The sequence below is a fragment of the Artemia franciscana genome, chromosome 12, assembly GCF_032884065.1.
Source record: "Artemia franciscana chromosome 12, ASM3288406v1, whole genome shotgun sequence".
Classification (NCBI taxonomy): Eukaryota; Metazoa; Arthropoda; class Branchiopoda; order Anostraca; family Artemiidae; genus Artemia; species Artemia franciscana.
The window spans coordinates 6,549,246-6,575,885 of record NC_088874.1 but is presented as its reverse complement, the minus strand read 5'-3'; the positions used below and the strand labels follow the sequence as shown (position 1 = coordinate 6,575,885).

At 35.0% G+C, this 26,640-nt stretch overlaps 1 protein-coding gene across 1 annotated transcript in view; it reads right to left on the bottom strand.

The window, feature by feature from the left end:
- The window catches only part of LOC136034172 (uncharacterized), a 341,873-nt gene that overhangs the window by 302,582 nt on the left and 12,651 nt on the right, over positions 1–26,640 (bottom strand). The window lies entirely within an intron of this gene.

Here is a 26,640-nt window from a genome sequence, read left to right as displayed (position 1 = left end):
CCAATTTCTTTTGATTTTTAGAAAATCTACTAGAGCTTTCATTTCCAATCAGATAAGCTCCTTTAGAAGTTCTTATGATAGCGCTGTGCTGCCTATTATATTATTTAAATGTCCTTTTGAAAGTATACACGCATATGGTTCTTTTTTGTTTAATTGACCCCCCCACCAAAAATTCCCTTAGAGCATCACCGTAATACCCTTAGCCTCATTTGTTACAAAAATATTAGTATTCATTAGTATATACAAAGTGTTTTTTGCTTAGATCAAAATCTGAAAGTTTCTACTTAATAATACAAGCCATTCCTGAGATATTGGGGGCCTATTTAGAGGGGTCCATCCAATTTCTTTTGACTTTTAGAAAAGGCACTAGAGCTTTCATTTCCAATCAAATAAGTTCCTTTAAAAGTTCTTATGATAGTGCTGTGCTGCCTATGATATTGTTTAAATGTCTTTTTGGAAGTATGGATACATATGTGATTTTGTTTAATTGACCCCCCCACCGAAAAATTCCCTTAGAGAATCACCGTAATATCTTTAGCCTCATTTGTTACAACAATAGTAGTATTCATTAGTATGTACAAGGGGCTTTTTGCTTTAACCAAAGTCTGAAAGTTCCTACTTAATAATACAAGCAATTCCTGAGATATTGCTGTTGAACCCTTTTGACAGTCTACTAGCTCGCAGTTTGTTTTGATTTAGTTCAATATCCACCAAAATACTCCTTGTAACTTTTACCTTAACACCATCAGCTTTAGTAGTAGCAATAGTTGTAGTAGTAGTATTAATAGCAGCATACACATAGTATCTTAGGTTTTTTCAACATTAACTTCAACCCTCTTTCAAAGTTTCGACCTAATGCCATAAACCATTTCCGGAGCATTGTTAATACGTCCCCTTGACAACCTTTATGTGTAAAGCCTGTTTTTGATTTAGTTCAACATTGTTTCGATATTCCCCGAAAAATTTCCCTTAATACTTTTAATTTCGTTAGTAGTAGTACCACTTATAAAGATAGCAGCAGTAGCAGTGGGATTAGTAAAAGCCTTATGTTTAGTAGCAATAGTAGTAGTAACAGTAGTAATAGTAGTAGCAGTTGAAGGAGTAATAATTGTAGTAGTAGCAGGAGTAGTAGTAGAAGTATTACTATTAGCACTACTGCTACTTCGTTAGCAGTAGTACCACTAGTAAAGATAGATGTAGTAGTAGCAGTGGGATTAGTAAAAGCCTTATATTTAGTAGCAATAGTAGTAGTAGCAGTAGTAATAGTAGTAGCAGTTAAAGGAGTAGTAATTGTAGTAGTAGCAGGAGTAGTAGTGGAAGTAGTAATAGTAGAAGTAGTAGTAGGATGCAAATGTTGTCTCTTGGTTAGTCCAACATCCTACACAATACGCTCTAATAGTTTCAACTTCACACACAAGGTTGTTCCTAAAATATAGTGATACGCCCTTTTCACCACACGCTTAAAGAAAGTGTCAATATTCCTTGAAAATTTTACCTTCATACAATTAGCCATAGTTGTGATAGGAGTCACACTAGTAATTCTAGGAGTAATAGTAGTACTAGTTGTAGGACCATTAGTAACATTAACAGAAATAGCACTAGCAGCAGCAGCAGTGGTATTATCATCTTACCTTTTGTGTAGTTGAATAGTCTAAATAGTCTGAATAGTCTTAATGTTGGTTGTAGTTGCAATAGAAGTAGTAGTTGGAGTAGGTGTAGTAATAATAGTAGCAGTGGTAGTGGTATTAGTAATAGCGTGTATATATTGCCGTTTTCTCAGTGGATCATCCTCTGTATGCATTCTTTTAAAATCTCATTTGAATACCTTCATCTATTCTTGACATACACCCTTTCAACATTCTTCATGCACATATTGTGTGTCGATTTAGTTCAAATTTCACTTCCATATTCTCTGAAATTTTCACCTTATTTTCTTCCCTGATATTTCCGCTGGAATCCATTGAATTAATCTTCCCCTGCTTTTCGGATCGCCCACGTTTCAGAACAAAACTTGACATCTGTTATTACGATAGCTTCTAATATTCTAACCTTAGTCCGAAAACATATTTCCCTATAAACAACCAAGAAAGATAAAACTCTACAAAAAGAAAACTTCAAACGAGACGACGGCCAGTAGAATTAAAAGACTAAAACAACGCGGATATTTCGCCTGTATAAAACAAGGCGTCTTCAGCACAAGATAGAAAATTAAAAGAAAACTAATCTAAAAACAAATAAAAACCACCATCGATAATAATAAATTAAAACAATAAATTAAAAATAAAATAATTTGTTTTTACATTAGTTTTCTTTTAATTTTCTATCTTGTGCTGAAGACGCCTTGTTTGGATACAGACGAAATATCCGCGTTGTTTTAGTCCTTCAATTCTACTGGCCGTCGTCTCGTTTGAAGTTTTCTTTTTGTAGAGTTTTATCTCTCTTGGATGTTTATATTTTTTAAAACTACTTCCCAAACATATGGGCCCCTCCCTTAACACGCTATAGCTTCAATTTTCTTCTAAGTTCCTTAAGAACTACTGTTCAAACAAATGGGTCCCTCCCTCAACACGCTATAGCTTAAATTTTCTTCGAAGTTCCTTAAAACTACTGCTCCAAAACATGGGTCCCTCCCTCAACACGCCATAAGTTCAATTTTCTGCCAGGTTCTATAAGAACTACTGCTCAAACACATGGGCCCCTCCCTCAACACGCTATAAATACAAGCTTCTTCTAAGTTCCTTAAGAACTTCTGCTCAACCACATGAGTCCCTCCCTCAACACGCTATAGCTTGAATTTCTTCTCAATTTTTTAAGAACTACAGCCCAATTACATGGGCCGCTCCCTCAACACGGTATAAATACAATTTTCTTCTAAGTTCTTTAAGAACCACTGCTCAAACACATGGGTCCCTCCCTCAACATGCTATAGCTTGAATTTTTCTCATTTTTTTAAAAACTACGGCTCCAACACGTGGGTCCCTCCCTCAACAAGCTATAGCCTGAGTTTCTTCTCAATTTATTACGAACTATTGCCCAAACACATGGGCCCCTCCCTCAACACGCTATAAATACAATTTTCCTGTAGGTTCTTTAAGAGCCACTGCTCAAACACATGGGTCCCTCCCTCAACATGCTATAGCTTGAATGTTTTCTCAATTTCTTAAGAACTAATGCTCAAACACATGGACCCATCCCTGAACACGCTATAGCTTGAATTTTCTCTCAATTTTGTAAGGACTACTGCCCAAACCCATGGGCCCCTCCCTAAACGTGCTATAGGTTCATTTTCCTTCTAAGTTCCTTAAGAACTAAAGCTCAAACACATGGGTCCCTCCCTCAATTCGCTATAGCTACAATTTTATCCTAAGTTCTTTAGGAACTACTGCTCAAACACATGGGTCCCTCCCTCAGCACGCCATAGCTTGAATTTCTTCTCATTTTTTAAAGAACTACTGCTTAAACACATGGGTCCCAGACTCTGCTCAGTGAGACACCCGATTACAATTTTTAGATGGCTATATGACTCAGATAAGTTGAAAGGTCCAATAACTTTGCCTTTGGGGAGTATCGTTCCAAACAGTTTGTGTAACTAACTGTGCGTAAGATGAGACTCGGCTCAGACACCCGATTACAATTTTTAGATGGCTATATGACTCAGAATAGTTGAAAAGTCCAATAACTTTGCCTTTGGGGAGTAACATTCCAACCAGTTTTTATAGCTAACTGTGCGTAAGATGAGACTCGGCTCAGTGAGACACCCGATTATAATTTTTAGATGGCTATATAAACTATATATTCTATATAGAATAGTTGAAAGTTATTAATATAGTTATAAATATATATATATATATATATATATATATATATATATATATATATATATATATATATATATATATATATATATATATATATATATATATATATATATATATATATATATATATATATATATATATATATAAATATATATATATACATATATATATATATATATATATATATATATATATATATATATATATATATATATTTTATAACACATGGGTCCCTCCCTCAACACGCTTTAGCTTTAATTCTCTTCTAAATTCTCTAAGAACGACTGCTCAAACACATGGGTCCCTCCCTCAACACGCTAAAGCTTCAGTTCTCTTCTAAGTTCTTTGAGAACTACTCCTCAAAAACATGGGCCCCTCCCTAAACACGCTATAACTTCAATTTTCTTTAAGTTTTTTAAGAACAACAGCTCTAACACATGGGTCCCTCCCTCAACACGCTATAGTTACAATTTTCTTCTATTTTCTTTGATAAATACTGCTAAAACACATGGGTCCCTCCCCCAACATGCTATAGCTTGAATTTCTTCTCAATTTTTTAAGAACTACTGTTCAAACAAAGGGTCCCTCCCTCAACACTCTATAGCTTGAATTTTTCTTAATAAAGAACCTAGAGGAAAATTGTATTTATAACGTGTTGAGGGATGGGCCCATGTGTTTGGGCAATAGTTCTTAATAAATTGAGAAGAAATTCAAACTATAGCTTGTTGAGGGAGGGACCCGCGTGTTGGAGCCGTAGTTCTTAAAAAATTGAGAAAATTCAAGCTATAGCATGTTGAGGGAGGGACCCATGTGTTTGAGCAGTGGTTCTTAAAGAACTTAGAAGAAAATTGTATTTATATCGTGTTGAGGGAGGGGCCCATATGTTTGAAAAGTAGTTTTTAAAAATATGAGAAAAATTCAAGCTATAGCAAGTTGAGGGAGGAACCCATGTGTTTGAACAGTAGCTCTTAAATAACTTAGAAGAATATATATATATATATATATATATATATATATATATATATATATATATATATATATATATATATATATACATATAGCTGCAACGTTTTGCATAGTATAAAGCAAAAACTTTTTCTGAAGTGTGAACATTCATTTATCCAGTATTCATCCAGTATTCATTGTGACTTCCTTCAATATTCATTCAGACTTCGTCCAGTTAATACCAGTGTTGAAAATGGATTATATTTTGAATAGTGATTTCAGTGTTAAGCAATAGTGTAAATTAAATATTGTAAAAGTACAGGATCTAATTACTCAGTGACGAAGAAATTAAATCTTTTTTGGATACTTTTTCTGGATAATTTAAATGAGAAACAGACAAAAGCTGGCACGTCTACAAATAAGAAAGACAATTAAAAGGTAACATTTTTCTAAGCTCTATTTTTCTATGCTGTAATTTTCTAGCTGTAGTTCTTAAAGAACTTTAAAAGAACTTTAAGCACTTTAAAGAACTTAAGAAGCTATAGCGTTTTAAGGAGGGGCCCATGTGTTTGGGCAGTGGTTCTTAAAAGATTGAGAAAAAATTCAAGCTATAGCGTGTTTAGGGAGGGACCCATTTGTTTGAGCCGTAGTTCTTACAAAATTGAGAAAAATTCAAGCTATAGCGTTTTGAGGGAGGGACCCATGTGTTTGATCATTAGTTCTTCAAAAATTGAGAAAAAATTCAAGCTATAGCGTGTCGAGGGAGGGACCCATGTGTTTGAACAGTAGCTCTTAAAGAACTTAGAAGAAAATTGTAGCTATAGCGTGTTGAGGGAGGGACCCATGTGTTTGAGCAGTAGTTCTTAAAAAATTTAGAAAAATTTAAGCTATAGCGTGTTGAAGGAGGGACCCATGTGTTTGAGCAGTAATTCTTACAAAATAGAGAAGAAATTCAAGCTATAGCGTCTTGAGGGAGGGACCCATGTGTTTAGCAGTAGTTCTTAAAGAACTTAGAAGAAAATTGAAGCTATAGCGTGTTGAGGGAGGGGCCCATGTGTTTGGGCAGTACTTCTTAAAAAATTGAGAAAAAACTCAAGCTATAGCGTGTTGAGGGAAGGACCCATGTGTTTGAGCAGTAGTTCTTCAAATACTGAGAAAATATATAAGCTATAGCGTGTTGAGGGAGGGACCCATGTGTTTGGGCAGTAGTTTTTAAAGAACCCATAAGAAATTTGAAGCTGTTTCGTGTTAAGGGAGGAGCCCGTGTGTTTGGGCAGTAGTTCTTAAAGAACTTAGACGAAAAGTTTAGCTAAAGCGTATTGAGGGAGGGGCCCATGTTTTTGGGCAGTAGTTCTTAAAAATTTGAGAAAAATTCAAGCTATAGCCTGTTGAGGCAGGGACCAATGTGTTTGAACAGTAGCTCTTAAAGAACTTAGAAGAAAATGGTAGCTATAGCGTGTTGAGGGGGGGGACCCATGTGTTTGATCAGTAGTTCTTAAAAAATTGAGAAAAATTCAAGCTATAGCGTGTTGAGGGAGGGACCCATGTTCTTGAGCAGTAGTTCTCAAAAAATTTAGAAGAAAATCGAAGCTATAGCATGTTGAGGGAGGGACCCATGTGTTTGAGCAGTAGTTCTTAAAGAACTTAGAAGAATATTGAAGCTATAGTTTGTTGAGGGAGGGGTCCATGTGTTTGGGTAGTAGTTCTTTAAAAATAGAGAAAACATTCAAGCTATAGCGTGTTGAGGGAGGGACCCATGTGTTTGAACAGTAGTTCTTAAAAAATTGAGAAAATATATTCAAGCTATAGCGTGTTGCGGAAGGGACCCATGTGTTTGAGCAGTAGTTCTTAAAGAACTTAGAAGAAAATTGTATCTATAGCATGTTGAGGGACTAGCTTTAACTAGCTTTGATGTGGAATCTATGTCCTTTTTCATGGAGGATAATTGAGCTATAGCTGTTTGTAAGATTTTATCACCTAGGAGTTTAGTGATAGCTTTCTTCTTGAGAATATTTTTGGTTTCCTCAGCTTCATTACTAACCTCAATTAAGTGACTGACTGTGAGATAAGTTGCAAGCCTTTACCATTCTTGGCTACTTTTAGATGAATCTTTTGGAGGGCAAGATGTTGAAGTAAAATTAGATAAGGGATGGGGGGACTGACTAGAACCTTGAGTATGAACACTATTTGCCTCTTTTGGAAATGATACTGTCCTTGCATCTTCTACAGCAACTGTTGCTTGGCTTCTACTGGGCCGATGGGGTGTGGGTTGCCAAGGGATTCTTGCAGCAACAACCCAGTAGGGTAGGTTCATTTATCAGATGTTCTAAGGATTACGACCCGCTTTTGGTGAGCCGGGCAAGATTGTTTTTGGAGGGCTGTATGTCCCATACGGTTACAATTTCTGCAGAAAGGGTCTGACTCAGGGCATTCACTAATTGCGTGGCCTGTTTTCCCACACTTGAGGCAAGACGGATGGGACTGTTTGCAGTGTTTTTTGTTGTGGCCATGGGCAAGACAAGTGGAACATTGTAGGGGCTTGGGCTTATAAATCTTGTAAAAAAGGGACGTACCATACAAGAATATTTCTCTACTTAGCTATATATATATATATATATATATATATATATATATATATATATATATATATATATATATATATATATATATATATATATATATATATATATATATATATATATATATATATATATATATATATATATATATATATATATATATATATATATATATATATATTAACTAATTGCGTGGCCTGTTTTCCCACACTTAAGGCAAGACGGATGGGACTGTTTGCAGTGTTTTTTGTTGTGGCCACGGGCCAGACAAGTGGAGCATTGTAGGGCTTGGGCTTATAAATCTTGTAAAAAAGGGACATACCGTACAAGAATATTTCTCTACTTAGCTCAACTTTGCAGGAAATGAGGATTGAACAATTTGGGTGAAGAAAACTTGGGTCTTGAATTGATGAGAAGGCCCAAAGAATCTATTAGTTCAATTTGTATTTCCTCCACTTTTACACTGGTATCAACACCATACAGCACATCCTTGCGTAACTTTTCTACATCTTTTTTTGTGGCTAAAATTTTTGAGCCATCAAGGCTCAAGCACGACACGCGGAAGGCTTCTATATAAATGGATTCTCATTGTCCCTTGTGTTCTACTGTAGTTTTTTCAAAGATATTTGATTATTAAAGCAAGTACAATTTCTAACAATGGTATCTACTAAGCTTCAAAGTTTTGGTTTTCTTTTTTAAGGTTTTTGAATTCTTGTAATCCCTTGTTTTTTAATTAATTTTTTTTTAATTTTTTTCCTTTTTAGTTTTTTTTCTTTTTTTCTTTTTTTTTAGTTTTTTTTCTTTTTAGTTTTTTTAGCTGTTTACCTTTTGTATTTTTTTTTAGTTTTTTCTCCTTTTTTCATTTTATTTTTCTTCTTTATTTTTTAGTTTTCTTTCCGGAACTTGCCCCAGCAACACGTGTGCAAGGTGCTAATTTTTGACTGCGTAAAACTTGCGGATATACAACTGGTAATTCCTCTGATATACTCTGGTAGTAAAATATATTAAAAATAAAAATGGTTATAAACTGGTTATAAAATATATTTAAATATATATATATATATATATATATATATATATATATATATATATATATATATATATTGACAGATTTGATATATCTTTGACACACACATATATATATATATATATATATATATATATATATATATATATATATATATATATATAAAAGAATTTTGACAGGATATGGTCTGCTGCCTGAGAACCCGTAAGGTAAATATAACTAAAATATAAAAATAGACTCGTCCTGCTTGAAAACAAGTTCAAAATTTACCTTGGTGATTAGAAAGACAGCTTTCCTAATTTGCATTATCCGATCTTATGAAAAGGGTTGGCCATTGCTTTTCTTGATTGAGACAGTATAACAATTGGGGTAATCGTTAGCACTAGTTTCTGGGAAACTTGGAGAGGGGTTGCACTATCACTGGCGAACGAGTTTCATCCTTTTTCCTCTTTTTGCCAGGCGTCCCACCTCTTTCATTAGAGTTAGTTTCGGCTAAGGCCTGAATCCCTGACAAGTGGCTAACTGTTTTGGATCGCGTAGTTGGGGGGGGGGTTCTAGAAAGAGTTTTAGAGATAGGTTTGAATGGTAACTGGCTAAGGGTTTCAGTGGGAGTATCCTTCTCGGGTGGTAGCCTTAGGGCTTTTCCCCCGTCATTTAGTCCGATGAGACACTGCAAATTCACGAACTGTTAATCAGTCTTAATTCAAGGTTACTTGACCAAAAGTAAACATGACAGTTTTTAATCAGCGATCTCACCAATATATTCAATTGTACACTATGATAAATAATAACTCACTTTGAATGAAGTGAGCAATCCCTCAAAATTAAATCCGCAAGTTAATTGCGCAATCTAACACAGTACAGTACAAAAAATGATCCGATTAGGTTCTTAAGCTAGTTCCTTTTAGTTCAGATACTAAACTGATACTGACGGTAGTTTATTGAATTTCTGTTCGTTTGGGTTTCATTCATACTTCAATAGTAAAATATTTTATTGGTATTAATCGTGATTTCAATATTCAATTTACGTTTTACTCATTAATTACCTCTTCAATGTTAGCCAGTCACCATTCAAAGCTATCTCTAGAACTCTTCCTAGAACCCCCCCCCCCCAAACTACGTGATCCAAAGCAGATAGCCACTTGTCTGGGATTCAGGCCTTAGCCGAAACCAACTCTAATGAAAGAGGTGAGACGCCTGGCAAAAAGAGGAAAAAGGATGAAACTCGTTCGCCAGTGATAGTGCAACCCCTCTCTTCAAATGTCCCAGAAACAAGTGCTAACGATTACCCCAATTATTATACTGTCTCAATCAAGATAAGCAATGGTCAACCCTTTTCAAAGAACGGATAATGCAAATTAGGAAAGCCGTCTTTCTAATCACCAAGGTAAATTTTGAACTTGTTTTCGAGCAGGACGAGTCTATTAATATTTACTTTGCGTCTTCTCAGGCGGCAGACTATGTCCTGTCAAAATTCATATATATATATATATATATATATATATATATATATATATATATATATATATATATATATATATATATATATATATATATATATATATATATATATATATATATATATATATATATATATATATATATATATATATATATATATATATATATATATATATATATATATATATATATATATATATATATATATATATATATATATATATATATATGACTGCCTGTCCATGGATTATTCTTTATGGTTGATTGTGTTTGGTTATGCTGTTTGACCTATGTGATTGTATGGATGAGTAGGGTTAAGGCCTCATTCAAGTGCTGGTCTATATTAATCACTAATTTAGGAAAACATTCTTCCTTTTCTCCTTCTGTCTCTTTTTTTTTTTACGAGTTTGTGCTGTTGCATTGGTGATTTCTCTTTTCATGATGTATATATATATATATATATATATATATATATATATATATATATATATATATATATATATATATATATATATATATATATATATATATATATATATATATATATATATGTCAATTATATATATATATATATATAATATATATATATATATATATATATATATATATATATATATATATATATATATATATATATATATATATATATATATATATATATATATATATATTATAACCAGTTTATAACCATTTTTATTTTTAATATATTTTATTACCAGAGTATATCAGAGGAATTACCAATTGTTTATCCGCAAGTTTTACGCCGTCAAAAATTAGCACCTTGCACACGTGTTGCTGGGGCACGATTCGGAAAGAAAGCTAAAAAATAAAGAAGAAAAATAAATAAAAAAAAGAAGAAAAAAACTAAAAAAAACTACAAAAGGTAAACAAAAAAAAAACAAAAAAGAAAAAAAACTAAAAAAAAAAACAAAATAAAAGAAGAAAAAAATTAAAAAGGAGAAAAAATAAAAAAGATTTTTAATTAAAAAACAAGGAATTACAAGAATTCAAAAACCTTAAAAAAGAAAATCCAAACATTGAAGCTTAGTAGATAGCATTGTTAGAAAATGTACTTGCTTTAATAATCGAATATTTTTGAAAAAATGGTAGTAGAACACAAAGGACAATGAGAATCCATATATATAGAAGCCTGCCGCGTGCCGTGCTGGGGCCCGGTGGCGAAGTCGCCGGGACCCAGCTAGTTAATTACAAAGGACATTTTTTTCCAATACCAACAGCACATATACACAAGCATCAACTCCCAAAACTCTGCCAACAAGCTTCCTAACAGTCACGAATGTGAAACTGGTAAATAATCTGCTACTTTAGACCTACCAACCAGTGTAATGACCAGAAAAAAATTAACATAATGGTAGTTTTAGATTCCCTAATTTACCACTGAATGGACTAAATGACGTGCCTTTCAATGGAAAATAATAGCCTTTTGATGAAAACAGGAGCAGGGATAACTCATGTCAAATATTTTTTACTTGGAACTTTTGAAGAAACGTGAAGTGATACTTAACTTAAGATCAGCAGAAATTAAAACCTATAATAATCAAAATAAAAACGACCACAAATTACTATTAAAGAAAAATGAAACCCAAAACGAACAAAAATTGAATAAACCATCATAACAACCAAACATAGAAGAGGTAATTAACAAGTAAAACGTAAATTGAATATTGAAATCAAGCTTAAATTAAAACCAATAAAATATTTTACTATTGAAATATGAATGAAACCCAAACGAATAGAAATTCAATAAACTACCGTCAGTATGAGTTAGTATCTGAACTAAAAGGAACTAGCTTATGAACCTAATCGGATTATATTTTGTACTGTACTGTGTTAGATTGCGCAATTAACATGCGGATTTAATTGTGAGGGATTGCTCACTTCATATAAAGTGAGTTATTATTTATCATAGGGTTTAATTGAATATATTGGTGCTATCGCTGATTAAAGAGGTGATTAATGAAAGAGGTGAGGCACCTGGCAAAAAGAGGGAAAAGGATTAAACTTGTTCACCAGTGATAGTGCAACCCCTCTCTTCAAGTGTCCCAGAAACTATTGCTAACGATTACCCTAATTATTATACTGTCTCAATCAAGAAAAGCAATGGCCAACCCTTTTCAAAAGATCGGATAATGCAAATTAGGAAAGCTGTCTTTCTAATCACCAAGGTAAATTTTGAACTTGTTTTCAAGCAGGACGAGTCTATTAATACTTACTTTACGTCTTCTCAGGCGGCAGACCATGTCCTGTCAAAATACAAAGAAATAATTCTTGATTGCTCAAAAATTTTAGCCACAAAAAAGATGTAGAAAAGTTACGCAAGTATGTGCTGTATGGTGTTGATACCAGTGTAAAAGTGGAGGAAATACAAATTGAACTAATAGATTCTTCAGGTCTTCTCATCAATCCTTCAACTGCTATAAGGGTAATTGTAAACAAAGAAGGTTTTCTTCACCCAAGTCGTTCAATCCTCATTTCCTGCAAAGTTGAGCTAAGTAGAGAAATATTCTTGTACGGTATGTCCCTTTTTTACAAGATTTATAAGCCCAAGCCCTACAATGCTCCACTTGTCTGGCCCGTGGCCACAACAAAATACACTGCAAACAGTCCCATCCGTCTTGCCTTAAGTGTGGGAAAACAGGCCACGTATATATATATATATATATATATATATATATATATATATATATATATATATATATATATATATCAGACTTCTAAAACCATTAACAAAGTTTGTAGTTATATTTTTTAAGAGTATGCACAACACAAAATACTCAAAACAATTTAACTTGTTCAAACTATAAGACTTTGAGTGGCTTTCGATCTTCATTCGATCTTCTAAATCTTCATTCGCATGGAACCAATCCTTCAACAAATCCATTGTTTCTAATAATAGCGGAGTAGAGTTCGGTTGATTTCTTTGGTCTTCTAGGAAGTGCAGGATCCGTGAAGTCCACAGAGTAAAGTCCAAACTTTTCACTGAAAAGAACATAGATCATAGAACATGGAACATAAAACATAAAACATTCACAAATAAGGTATCTTAGTTCAATAATGTTGCTAAAACTACGACAAGTAAGAATTTGTTATTTCAAAACTTTTCCCAGAATGAGCCACATCAAACTCTATGAAGACATAATTTTTGAACTAGTTAAATATAGAGTATGTTAATGTGATAACGTTAGTTTTATAACGTTTGCTATTATTAGGTTCATTCTAACATTTTACAATTGTCTTTAGTGCTTTTATAACTTTTTTATTGTCAAACTAAACTTAGACTAAGTGAGCATGTTCCCTCTGAATCTTGGTTCTTTTTTCAATTCAATAGCTTTTACTGTGTTTTATTCAGTTTGAGTTGTTGCATTCCAAGTTTCAACTACTAAAATGTTCATTTCGATTATATAGTAATAATATAAAATTTGATTTGAAATACGACTCACAAAATTATTTTCACGAATAAAATATTGACGAGAAATAGCATGAATTATTAAGGTAAACACTGACTAGTTCCTGAAACCTCATGACTATGCTGTGCGTGACACATTCTACTACATACTGCATGTACTACATACTACATACTGAGTTAAAATTCTCAAGAAATAGAAACTATATTTCTTGTAATTAATGTTTACTAATAAATTCTATGACAGAGTAATGGATAAACAAAAGACATGCCCGAAAACTGTGGGAAACCTTGAGTTAAATATAGTCAGGAGCAATGACTCCAAAATACTTATTAAGAGTCGGAACTGGCGCTAGTGTAAAAAAGAAAAATTACCGATAACACCTAGTATTCAGCGACTTCATCTAGCCGAAAACTATTGTATATTTGCTTTTTCAGGTACCTTAAAATAAAAAGGTCATAAAGAAAGCAGAACGTTGTCCCCACTAGACCTTCTTACTTAAAGTCAACTAGCCTACTTAGCCGGCCAAGAATTCGCTAAGCTACGACAGACCTATTTTATAAAGACTGGATTATGACTTAAAAAACTTTCAAGAATTGTTTTAAGTCTAATAATGGTGATTAATTATGACTTACAGCAACTTTAACGCTATCGCACTGTCATCCTATCAAACAGGCAGTAACCTTTGAAATTTGACACTTAATCCTGAATTCGCCAGGCGCTAAATTGCAAGTAGCGCTTACATTACCTTAGACCTTAGATCATCCTGTGCCTCCAGAGGTGCCCAGGGCGTCCAAGAAGATTCTCCAGTCGTCTCTGAAACTTGCGGCTGCGACGATGTCTTCCCACTCTGGCTGTATTGAGGCGTGAAGGTGCTGCAGGTCTTTGTTGTAGGTACGACGGAGTGTATTTTTGGGTCTTCCTCTGTGGTGGATGTCTTCGGGTAACCAGAAAATAGACTTGGGGTTTCTAGAATTGTCCATGCGCAGCAAATGTCCGAGGTAGCTCCACCTACGCCTTCGTATGGTCTTTGTGAGGGACGGTTGACCTGTGATGTTTCTAATGTGCTCGTTCGTTACCTTCTGGGTCCAATGGATGCCGAGAAGTCTACGTAGGCACATGTTTTCAAATGACTAAATTCTCCTCTCTTGTTCTTGATTAAAATGCCATGTTACAAATGCATAGAGGAGGACGGGCAGGACGTTGCTGTTGAACAGGCTGAGCTTAATCCGGAGAGAGAAGGTACTCGATACCAAAACTTTTTTGAGTCTGTTGAAGGTGCTGCTAGCCTGCCGAATTCGGGTGATGACTTCTTTGGCTTTGGATCCCCTGTTCTCGATGGTGCTTCCAAGATATTTGAAATGGACCACTTGTTCCACATCGTTATCACCACATTTGATTTAGTTGCCATGCCTTTGGTTTTACTGGCGTTGATATTGAGTCCAAAACCTTGTGCTGTTTGCTGGACGCTCTCAAGAGTAGTGCTTGAAGCCGTGATTTGCAGGTTTCCATGATGGCAATATCGTCAGAAAAATCTAGGTCACTCAGCAGGTGATTATTTAGGCTTAGCCCAGTTGAGTCGACGCTCCTCAGTACGAAATTGATGACGATTGCGAACAGTAGCGGGGATATTACGCACCCATGTTTCAGCCCGGAGAGAATGGGAAATTTGCATGAATTTCCCTCTGTTGTGTTCACACAACAGGTTTTATCTTCATACATCGCCATGATGAGATTTACTATGATATCTGCAATACCAAAGTTGCGAAGGAGCTTCCAGAGTGACTGGTGGTCTAATGAGTCGAACGCCTTTTCGAAGTCTATGAAGATCATATAGAGTTCATTGCGCCATTCGCAGCTCTCCTCCGTGAGCATTCGCAGGGTGAATATCAGCTCCGTGCAAGAGCGGTTTGGGCGGAAGCCATGCTGTTCATCACGCAGGTATTCATCTAGGTGACGTTATATTCGGGACAGGATAATGTGGGACAACAATTTACCAGGAATCGAGAGCAGGCTGATGCCTCGCCAGTTGTTACAAAGCGTGGCATCACCCTTCTTGAAGAGCTTCACGAGCGTACTGTGGTGCCACTCTGAAGTTACTTTTGCTGTTGTCCAGATGGCTCCGAAGAAGTCTTTATAGTAGATGACACAGGTGTTCATAGAGCATTTCAGCATTTCTGCGGTGATGCGGTCGTCTCCTGGTGATCTACTGTTTTTCGCTTTTTGACTGCCTTCAGAATTTTGTCTTCAGTCGGGGGCTTAGTGTTGATGTCTAGTGAGACTGCCCACCAGGGGAGGTCCATGAATACTTTTGGATGTCTCTATGAGGAAAGAGACTGCCTCCTATCAACAGATCATTGGTCATTGTACAGTCGATCAGCATGGTTCCATTCTCGTTATGTACGCCCATGCCTACCGAGGGGAAAGCCTACCGACGGGAATGCCTACCTTCCATTCCCGTGCCTACCGAGTGCCTGTGGGCAGTAGGACTCGTAGTTGCCAACGATGGTGTTTAAGTCACCAAAAAACGCACATGATGTCATTTTTCGGAATGTTGTTGACCACTGCCTGTTGAGTGTGGTAGAATTCCTCTTTGGTATCGACTTCTGCGGCGTTAGTGGGGGTGTAGCAGACTACTACAGGAAGTTTTGCTTGTCGTCAAGTGAAACGCGTACGAGAATTCTTGGCGATATGGAAGTCCATTTCAAGAGAGATCTTGAGATTTCCCTCGTCATGATGAGTTCAACTCCTTGTTCATGCCTACTTTCGGCGCCACTGTAGAGGATCGGATAATGGTCGTCAAGTTGTTTCTCTCCGGAGCCAGTCCATCTCACTTCGGACTATACCAGGATGTCTAAATGGTATCTGCACATCTCCTGGAGTACTTGTTCGGTCTTCGATAGTTAGAACATCGTGCAGACATTCCAAACACCAAAAATTAGGTTGTTATTTGCTTTTAAAAATCGTGTCCTGTGGCAGGCGTTTGCCGTCATCGGTAGGGTTTGAGATCCGAGGCTCTTCTTTAACGTTTCTGTTGCAAGAGAATGTTTACCCAGGGATTACTCCTCTGGTTCCAGGGAACGGATTGCACGTCCGTTGCCCGACCCTCCTACTTTATCCAGACTTGAGACTGGCTGCTGAGAGTAGCGCTAGTAGTTTATAATTCCTATCTGCCCATGTTAAATCACCAAAATTCTTAATCTTATGATCTCCTTTTTCTTTCTTTAGCCAAGAAGCTTACAAAATTTGTGATGATTTGTTAGACTCGCTCTAAGTAGGAAGCTAGCTTGTTCTTCACACAAAGCTCAGTTGATTCTGGACAATCTATTTGTAGTATATGTCTAAAAGACTTGAAGCTAGGGACACTTTCTACCAATAGAGGATGGAATTTAGCCAATAGCTCCCCTCCCCAAACAGTTCAGACTGGGCTGGGCATTCGAATGACAAAACTAGAACCCAAGTGTGAATTTCTAATTAAGTTCAGTTTAGATATGATAGATGTTATGACATAGTTTAACACATGTTGAAGTAATGATTTATTTCTGAAAGGCATGTCTCTCGCAAACTGGAAAATAGGGACACTCCCCACCAGCAGAGAACAGGCTTTATCCAATAGCTCTCCTCCCCAAACAGGTCAGACTGGGCTTGGCATCCGAATGGCAAAACTAGAACCCTAGTGTTAACTTCTGCTTAAGTTCAGTTTAGATATGATAGATGTTTATGATATAGTTTGATAGATATTGAAGTAACAGGTTTATTTCTGAAGGGTATATCTCTCCCAAACTGGAAATAAGGAACACACCCCACCAATAGAGAACGGAATTTATCCAATAGCTCTCCTCCCCAGACAGATCAGACTGAGCTTTGCATCCGAATGGCAAAACTAGAACCCTAGTGTTAACTTCTACTTAAATTCAGTTCAGATATAATAGATGTTAAGACATAGTATGACAGATGTTGAAGTAACAGGTTTATTTCTCAAGGGTATATCTCTCGCAAACTGGAAATTAGGGACACTCCCCACCAGCTGAGAACGGGCTTTATCCAATATCTCTCCTCCTCAAACAGATCAGACTGGCTTGGCATCCGTATTGCAAAACTAGAACCCTAGCCTTAATTTCTACTTAAGTTCAGTTTAGATATGACAGATGTTATGACTTAGTTTGACAGATGTTGAAGTAACAGGTTTATTTCTGAAGGGTATGTCTCTCAAAGAAATGGAAATTAGGCACACTTCCCAGCAACAGAGGATGGACTTTATCAAATAGCTCTCCTCCTCATATAGATCAGACTGGACTTAGCATCTGAATGGCAAAACTAGAACCGTATGTGTTAATTTCTACTTAAGTTCATTTTAGATATGATAGATGTTACGATATAGTTTTATAGATGGTGAAGTAACAGGTCTATTTCAGAAGGGTGTATCTCTCGTAAATTGGAAACTAGAGAAACTCCCCACCAATAGAGGACGGACTTAATCCAATAGCTCTGCTCCTCAAACAGGTCAGACTTGGCTTGGCATCTGAATGGCAAAACTGGAGCCCCAGTTTTAACTTCTACTTAAGTCAATCTATATATGATAGATGTTACGATATAGTTTTATAGATGGTGAAGTAACAGGTTTATTTCACAAGGGTGTATCTCTCGTAAATTGGAAACTAGAGACACTCCCCACCAACAGAGGACGGACTGAGGACTAGAGCCCCAGTGTTAACTTCTACTTAAGTCAATTTAGATATGATAGATATTATGATGTTGTTTGATAGATGTTAAAGTAACAAGTTTACTTCTAAAGGGTTTATATCTCGCAACTGGAAACTAGGGACATTCCCAAACTGACTTAGGATTCGAATGGCAAAACTAGAGCCCTAGTGTCAACTTCTACTTAAGTTAATTTTAGATATGATAAATGTTATGATATAGTGTCATAGATGTTGAAGCAACTGGTTTATTTCTGAAGGGTATATGTCTCGCAGACTTAATAAAGGACAGACTTTATCCAATAGCTTTTCTTCTCAAACAGATTGGATGGGTTTGGGCATCCGAATGAAAAAAACTAGAACCCCAGTTTTGACCTCTACTTAAGTTTAGTGGTTGTGATAGATGTTATGATATACTCTGGTAGATGTTAAAGTAATAAAGTTCCAGAAAATTACCCTCCGCTTTCCATTTCCAGTGAGTTGGATCGTATTTGAACTCGTTTTAGTTTATTTATTAATTTAAATTCAATTTCAGAAATGTCCCTTGATATCAAAATTTCATGTAAATGCAGAAAAATGGATCTCCACATCTAGCTTTTCAGCCATTTACTAAGGGTCCAGAAGCAATTCAAACTCTTTATTCAAGGGCTCAAATAGTTTACGCATTGATCAGACATTGCTAACTGCATAAGATAATCTAAGTGCCGAGGTAGTTTAAACGTTTAATATGCTATAGAACCAAAAAATAAAATACATTTCTATTTTATCAGCCAAATTACTGGATACTTCATAAAAAACCTTTTTCCTTCTTTTCAGACCATCCATACCAGAGAAACGCTCAAAATTTAAGTCTCATACAAAGCAGAGCAGTGGTAAAAAAAACACGAATGTGATTTTGTGTTTCTGTGAGCAGCTCCGCACAGCAATTGTCCGGAGAAAAATGTGCTCATGCACAATAGGTCAGATTTCTCGCAAGAAGCAGTCAGGTCTATCCTTTTTCATTTGAGCAATTTATGTCTATGAAGGAAAGTAGTTCAGGAAATGAAAGAAGATGATAAGCAGTAAAAATCTCGGAGAAAAAAAAACTCGATTTGTAAATCTAAAAAATATATTTCCGGTGCTTAACACTCTATTCAGTTTTTGAAAAAATGACAGGACTGATAACATTTAAAATATTGTCTGAATGTTGATTTTTTTTTCAATTATGGTTGGTTATATTTGGATTTATGTAGAAACACATCTCTTGTAGATTGCATATAAGTTTGGATCGAATGTTTTTCCATCGTGTGACTGTGAGATTGATACCATTTTTTGGAGCTTTTCTACTTTGAAATATTTTTTGGAGCTTTTCTACTTAGAAATTAGCAATTGAGGAGGGAAAACTAAATGAAAAGTTTTTGGAATTTCCTGATGGTTTGAAGCTGAAGTCACCTCGCCTGCCTAGGCACGTTAAGAAATTTCAAATAATTATTGATTGTTGGTAAGCGGCTATTTTGGAACTCTTTGCTTCATCTTTTGTTTTTCATACATATTGTGCCAGGACTTGGCTTTTTTCACAAGTAATCATAGTTCTACAAAAATCAATGACAACAAAGCCTTGTTGGGTTTGTGGAATGCTATTGCATTTTATTACTTTCATCTTTTCAAACTAAAGTTATATTTTAGTTTCTGACATTCTATGACTCGTTATTTTTTTTAGTATATGACAGACATGAGTGCCAAATTGGTCGAAACCTAAAATGTCTCATGACAAATCAATTTCTAAAATAAATAAATTTCCTCTTTATGTTCTTGAATCTTAAGCAGCAAACAATTCGAAACTAATGGATTAATTCCATATTCTAATAGAAAGTATTACTTGTCATAGTCACGTTAGAAAAGTACAATTGTCATTGTACCATTCCAAATAATGCAATGAGATATTCTCTTTAGCGTCAGAACCTTCTAAAGTATGTAAAACGAGTCATGAATTATTATTCTAATGCTACTTGTTATTAAGAAAAATTAATTTGCATTTTCAAATCTTTCCTTATTTGCACCACTTTCGTATTCAAGTACGATAAAAGCCCAAAATAAGACATTTTCCAATCAATTTGTGCAAATTCCAAGGTTTATTTATTCTGAAATGGTCTAAGTACAAAGTTGAAGTTATTTTTCGACTTAATCATATCAAAACCTCCAATCCTAGAATGAAGCAAAGATTTTGACCTGTAATCTTATTACTTGGTTTGCTCTAATATTTGCTTAATTACGCAATGTTTCGTTAATATAGATCCTCTTATCGTTGCTGTCCAGGCTAAAGGTCCTTACTGATTACTGAACTTTCTGTTAGAAAGTCAGCCTGGGAAATATAATTTGGAAATTATGCATCATATTTACCACGTAAGCAGAAATATCTTGGGGGGATCAAACAGTTCGTGGTAATGAATTTTAAGTAAGGAGTAATGTGGCTAAATAATAACTAAAATCCTAAAATATGAACTTTTGATATTAATAAATATATCAAAAGAATTAGCTTATTATGCTGATTCCAAATATGTAGAATACCTTAAGTGTATTGCTATGCATCAAAAGCTAGAAGCCTGAGAAATTTTCCTCATTTTCAAAAAAAGGAGGGAAATACCCCTAAAAGTAAATGAAATCTTAATGAAAATTGTCTCTGAGATGCTTAGTTTCCACTTTTAACCCTAAATCATACTGTAGAGGTTTAAAAATTCCACCTCCTAAAATGTAAAATTTTGCATTTTTGCTAGAAGAAAAATTACAGATGTGTGTTTATTTCAGTGGCGTGATTCTGTAAGCTTAGCCAGAGTCGACCCAGCTCTAAATGGGTACCTGGAGAAATCTGGGGAAGGTAAACAGGAAGGGTGTGCGAAAGCAAAGGATGGCTGGCCCCCAACCCCCCCATTGCACTTCCTGGCTGAAGGGCCAAGAAACGGAGATCAGCACCGCCGGTACGGACTGTAAAATCTAATGCCGTATCCTTTACCTTTTTTTTACCTTTTCCGAAAAGTCATCTTTGGGGACAACTTGACCCCCACAACCTCTGAGGGAAGGTCTGTAAGTCACAAAATTTGCACACTGTTTACCTATAATATTTAAACATTCTTTGGTTGGGAGGGAGTGGATAATTTTTTGATTGAGGGATTCCAACGGGGAAAATTTTCCGTGGGGAGTGAAGTTTCTGGGGGGGGGTTGACTTTATAGGGGAATATTACACTAGGGGAATTTGCAAGAAATCCCTCAGCGAAATTCTTTTTACTTGTGCTACTTTCTTTTTGCCGAGTCTGTGTTACACGTGGAGATGTTATGGAGCATCGTCCATAGGAAATTTTCACCAGGTCAGAATTATCTGAAGGATCTAGGGGAGATTTTCACGGGAAATTTTTTCACAAGAGGGGGATTTCCGATATGATTTGGAGAACATTCAGAAATTAAAGTGCTTTTAAAATGAAAGTGTGCCAAGAGAACTTTTTCGGCCGGAATCGTCCGCAAGAAATTTTCCAGGCGTAACTTTTAGTGAGAAGGGAATTGTCTGGGAAAATCTTTCTGATGGTGAGGGGGTGTTTTACGTGGAAGCAACTCTCATGAAGGTATTTTCTGTGGGGAGAAGGAATTTTCCACAGAGTAGAAACCAGATTTCTCGGTATTATTTTAAAAACGATCAGAAAATAAATATTAAAAAGCAAGTCTTTTTTCAATTGAAAGTCAGGAGCAATATCGAAACTTAAAACAAGCAGAAATTATTGTGTATACGGGGGAGGTTACCTAGATAGCGACGAAGATCACACTGCCTTTCATCACAAACACCAAAAACAAGAAGAACAATAGGGAATTTCTCAAGACAATGGGAAACAAATTAGAATAAATATTCAATTTGTAATATGCATTGGTTTTTTATAATATTTCGTAAGATCATTTTTAATTAAATTTGTGTATAGAGCATTTAGTGAATATTTTCCTAAATCCCTACTTAAGGAAATATTATTATTAATCTTAAGTCTGATTTCAATTGCTTCTCAAACTACTTGCCTTATGCCTAGATCATTGCTAATAGTGGCGGATTCTTCGAAAAATATTTTGTGGCTAGGATTTTTAAGAACATGGCTGCTTAAAGCAGAATCAAAAGAAACAGAAGTAATATTAGAATTGAAAGCTTTGGTGGTATCATCCTTATGCTTTTGTAGGCGTGTCTCGAAATTCTGGTGGGTTCTCCCTACGTAGAATTTGCCACACTCACATGGTATTTGATAGACACCTCTTTGGCGAGTAACTGGAGTTTTATCTTTACCAGAATTTAGGAGATTTATGATTTTCAAATTATTGGTAGTTCTTAAAGAACTAAGAGTCGTTCTTAATGAATTGCGACAAAGAATCAATCTTTAGCCCAAAGAGTGAGGCATTAAAGAGGAGGTGACCTCCCAAACACCAGAAACAAGAAGAACAATAGGGAATTTCTCAAGACCATTAGAATGAATATTTTGTCCCGTCCTCAGCAGTACAAATAAGAAAAAACAACCTACTAGAGGATAAAATAAATGGAACTAATATGAACGGTTTTTCAAAACAGTCCCAGCATCCTTACCTCAGCGAAGTTCAACCAGGACTGATAAATCAAACTGTGATGAAACGAGGCAATTCATTGAAATGAAAGAGAATGATTTAGAAACAGGTTTTTAATGCCAGCCTAGCTTTTTTCGCTACAGATCTCATAGGTCTATTTGTGATAGGTTCTGTGTTAAAATCTATTGGTTTTTTATAATATTTCGTAAGGTCATTTTTAATTAAATTTGTGCATACAGCATTTAGTGAATATTCTCCTAAATCCCTATTTATGGAAATATTATTATTAATCTTAATTCTGATTTCAATTGCTTTTCGAACTACTTGATTTAATCCTAGATCATTGCTAATAATGGTGGATTCTTCAAAAAGTATTTTGTTACTAGGATTTCCAAAAACATGGCTGCTTAAAGAAGAATCAAAAGAAACAGAATTAATACTAGAATTCAGAGCGTTGGTGATATCATCCTTATGCTGTTGTAGGCGTTTCTCGTAATTCTGGCGGGTTCTCCCTACATAGAATTTGCCACAGTCACATGGTATTTGATGGACACCTCATTGGCGAGTAACTGGAGTTTTATCTTTACCAGAACTTAAAAGATTTATGATTTTCAAATTATTGGTAAACAAAACATAAAGATTTTTTGTGTCGATACTTTTTTAAGATTTCTTGTGATTTTTGGGATATATGGGAGGTAAATTATGTTTTTGGGCTTACTGGGATTCTTTTGGGGCTTACTACGGTATAAAAACAGGATACCCATTTCCAAAAATTATGCCCCTGATAAAGTCTAGTTCAGCTGTGATGTAGGAATCAGAACAAATATTTAGGGCACGATCGACGAGAGATATTACGACACCTTTTTTAACTTGTGGGGGTGGTTTGATTCAAAATGTAAATATCTATTGTTCTGTGTTGGTCTTCTGTAAAAAGTAAAATTGAGTTCATCGAAATTACGTATAATTAGAACATCTTGGAATGAGATTTTATTTGCAATTTCAATTTCTAAGGTAAACTGTAAATTCCTATCATATGTATTAAGGTTTGGAACTATGGAACTATGGAAGATTTGGAACACTTTGGAACTATGGGGAAAATGAACTTAGGGGTTTTTTAGATCACAAAACAATGCACACAAGATTTGTGTATGTTGTGTTTACCAATAATTTTAAAATCCTAAACCTCCTAAATTCTGGTAAAGATAAAACTCCAGTTACTCGCCAAAGACATGTCTATCAAATACCATGTGACTGTGGCAAAGTCGATGTAGGGACAACCCACCCGAATTTCGAGACACGCCTACAACAGCATAAGGATGATATCACCAAAACTCTGAATTCTAATATCATTTCTGTTTCTTTTGATTCTGCTTTAAGCAGCCACGTTTTTGAAAATCCTAGCCACAAAATACTTTTTGAAGAATCCGCCATTATTAGCAATGATCTAGGCATAAAGCAAGTAGTTCGAAAAGCCTTTGAAATCAGACTTAAGATTGATAATAATATTTCCTTAAATAGGGATTTAGGAAAATATTCACTAAATGCTCTATACACAAATTTAATTAAAAATGACCTTACGAAATATTATAAAAAACCAATACATATTAACACAGAACCTGCCACAAATAGACCTATGAGATCAGCAGCGAAAAAAGCTAGACTGGTATTAAAAACGTGCCCCTTTCATACAAGGAGTAATTTCTGTTTGTTTTAAGTTTTAATGTCGCTCCTTACTTGCAGTTAAAAAAAGCTTGCCTATTTTACGTAATTGAGCACTAAAGACGAGTGAGTGGAAGTCCCTGACAAAATATCTGCTTCACTAGTTTTCCAAGATTTTAGGTTCCCCCCTCCGAACTCCCCCCCAATGTCACCAGATCCGGTCGGGATTTAAAATAACAGCTCTTAGACACGATATCCTTCCAAACATCAAATTTCATTAAGATCTGATCAACCGTTCGTAAGTTAAAAATACTTCAATTTTTCTATTTTTTTCCGAATTAAAGGGCGTTGATCGTTAAGACTGGTAAATACATAGGCAATGCACAGAATCTCGAGATTTTGGCATACTCTCCAGACAATTAAATTCTCGTGTGTCTTTCCTTTCTTAAAAATCGTAATTTTTAATCAGTTCTATTTATCCTAATAAAAAATTTTCTAATAAAAAAAAAAAAATCAAGTTTGACTCCCTTTTACACTTGAATTTTGAGTCTTGACAAGAAAATTTTTACACACAAGAGGGAATGAGAATTAGTCCACAAACCATTTTAAAGATATCATAGCATCAGTGGTTTGCTTTTTTCACTATTTCCATCACTTTATTAATTACTACCAACAAAGCCTGTGAAATTTTTTTCCCAGGCTGGGATGGGGGGGGGGACACAAGTATTTGTCAATTCTCACAAAAGAATGCATGCTACGTTATTTTATATCTGTCATCCGAGTGTATCTTCTGCTAATATTTAACAATATTATAACTTAACAATGGTAACATTAATAGTATATCATATTCATTATAATGTTGGATATTTACAGAAATTAGGTTTTTGGTCAGGCTGGTTCAGGTCAAGTTTTGGGTCAGGCTGGCACTCCTTGAGATTTAAAATAAGAGTAGCAGGCTCATGCTTCTGACTTCAGATTCGGAAGAATTTCAAGTTGGAACATAATCCTCCTCATTCTGGAGCCGTAGGGAAGCTTATTTACAAATAGATGCATGATAGTATTTTTCTGGTCGTAAGGAGCTGACTATGCTCTTTAGAAATTGAAACAAATAAATTATTTTTCGTTCCTGGGGAATTTCATATTTGATTCCGAGAAATGGGGTCTCTCGAAAGTTTTGCTCTGAAAATGGTTTTCTGGTCTTATAACTTAACATTTTAAGGTCTTGAGGGGATCAGTTTTCTTCCGAATATATTATTGACTTACACTTTTTATGTTATAAAGATTTTAGCAAGTAATGTTCCCAATATTACGCCGTTTATACGGGGGTGCTATACTACCATCTACATTAATTTATTTAAGTTACTTAGCACAGAAATTAGTAATTGGTAGTCCAATTTAAGATACCTCTTTATTTCTTGGGTATCAAAATTAGTAAGCTGGGGCCCCAGCCCTTGCACCGAAAAGCCAACTTCAGTTTTCCCAAATAATTTGGGAAACAAAACGCATAGGTTGGGGATTTGTGTTTGAAACCTGATCGTCGGTATGTAGATGAGGAATAAAGCACTAAATGGACTTTAAAGGATCCCTATAGTTCAAATTAAACAAACTACAATTATAGTTACAAAAATATTTGATGGAATCAATGCAATTTTGAAAGACTAAAGAACAAAAAAAAAATTAAAATTAATAATATTACAAGTTTTTGTGCTTTAAGTTGTCACTGACTATAATAAAGAGTATTGTGCTTTCTTTTTTTTTCTTTTCTTTAATTGTTTTTGTACCATTCCTACTTTTATGACTAAAAAGCTTCTCGAAACTACGAAAATAAGTCTTTACTTCCCACACAAAATGATTTCAAACTCGATTTAAAATCAAGATATATTATGGTTGCCTCATCCTTCAATGCTTAGCCATAAAAAATACGACGGGCAATCCGAATTTTTGATCCTTTGAAGGTAAAAACAGATGTTACAAAAAAATACAGAAACTTAATAATAGGCCCTAGCAAAGGCGATTTTAAAAATATTTTTCTGCTCTTACACCCTACAACATAAATCGTTTTTATCTGTTTATTTTTTTCATCGGACCGTTGAACAAAAAGGGTTGGACTCAAAAATTGACTCGTATTTCATTCGAACTTCATTTTGATCCATGATTCAAGAACATCTAAACCAATAAGGGATAGTGGTTCAATGTGACCTTGAGTTCAATTCAAGTCGAACTTCGAAAACTTGATTGTCATCCTTAAGCGAACGCGAGTATAATAATTTAAGAGAAGTTGAGGATTCAGTATAATGTATCCATAGTCAGTAATGCGCAGTTTATATGCTATTCTATTAGAAAATTCATTTTTCTCCATTGGCAAATGTCAACGACATTTTTGTCAACGACAATGTTGACAATTCGTTGACAATGTCAACGAAAATTTTGCTGCAGGATCACCGAAAAATGTTTTTGCATCAT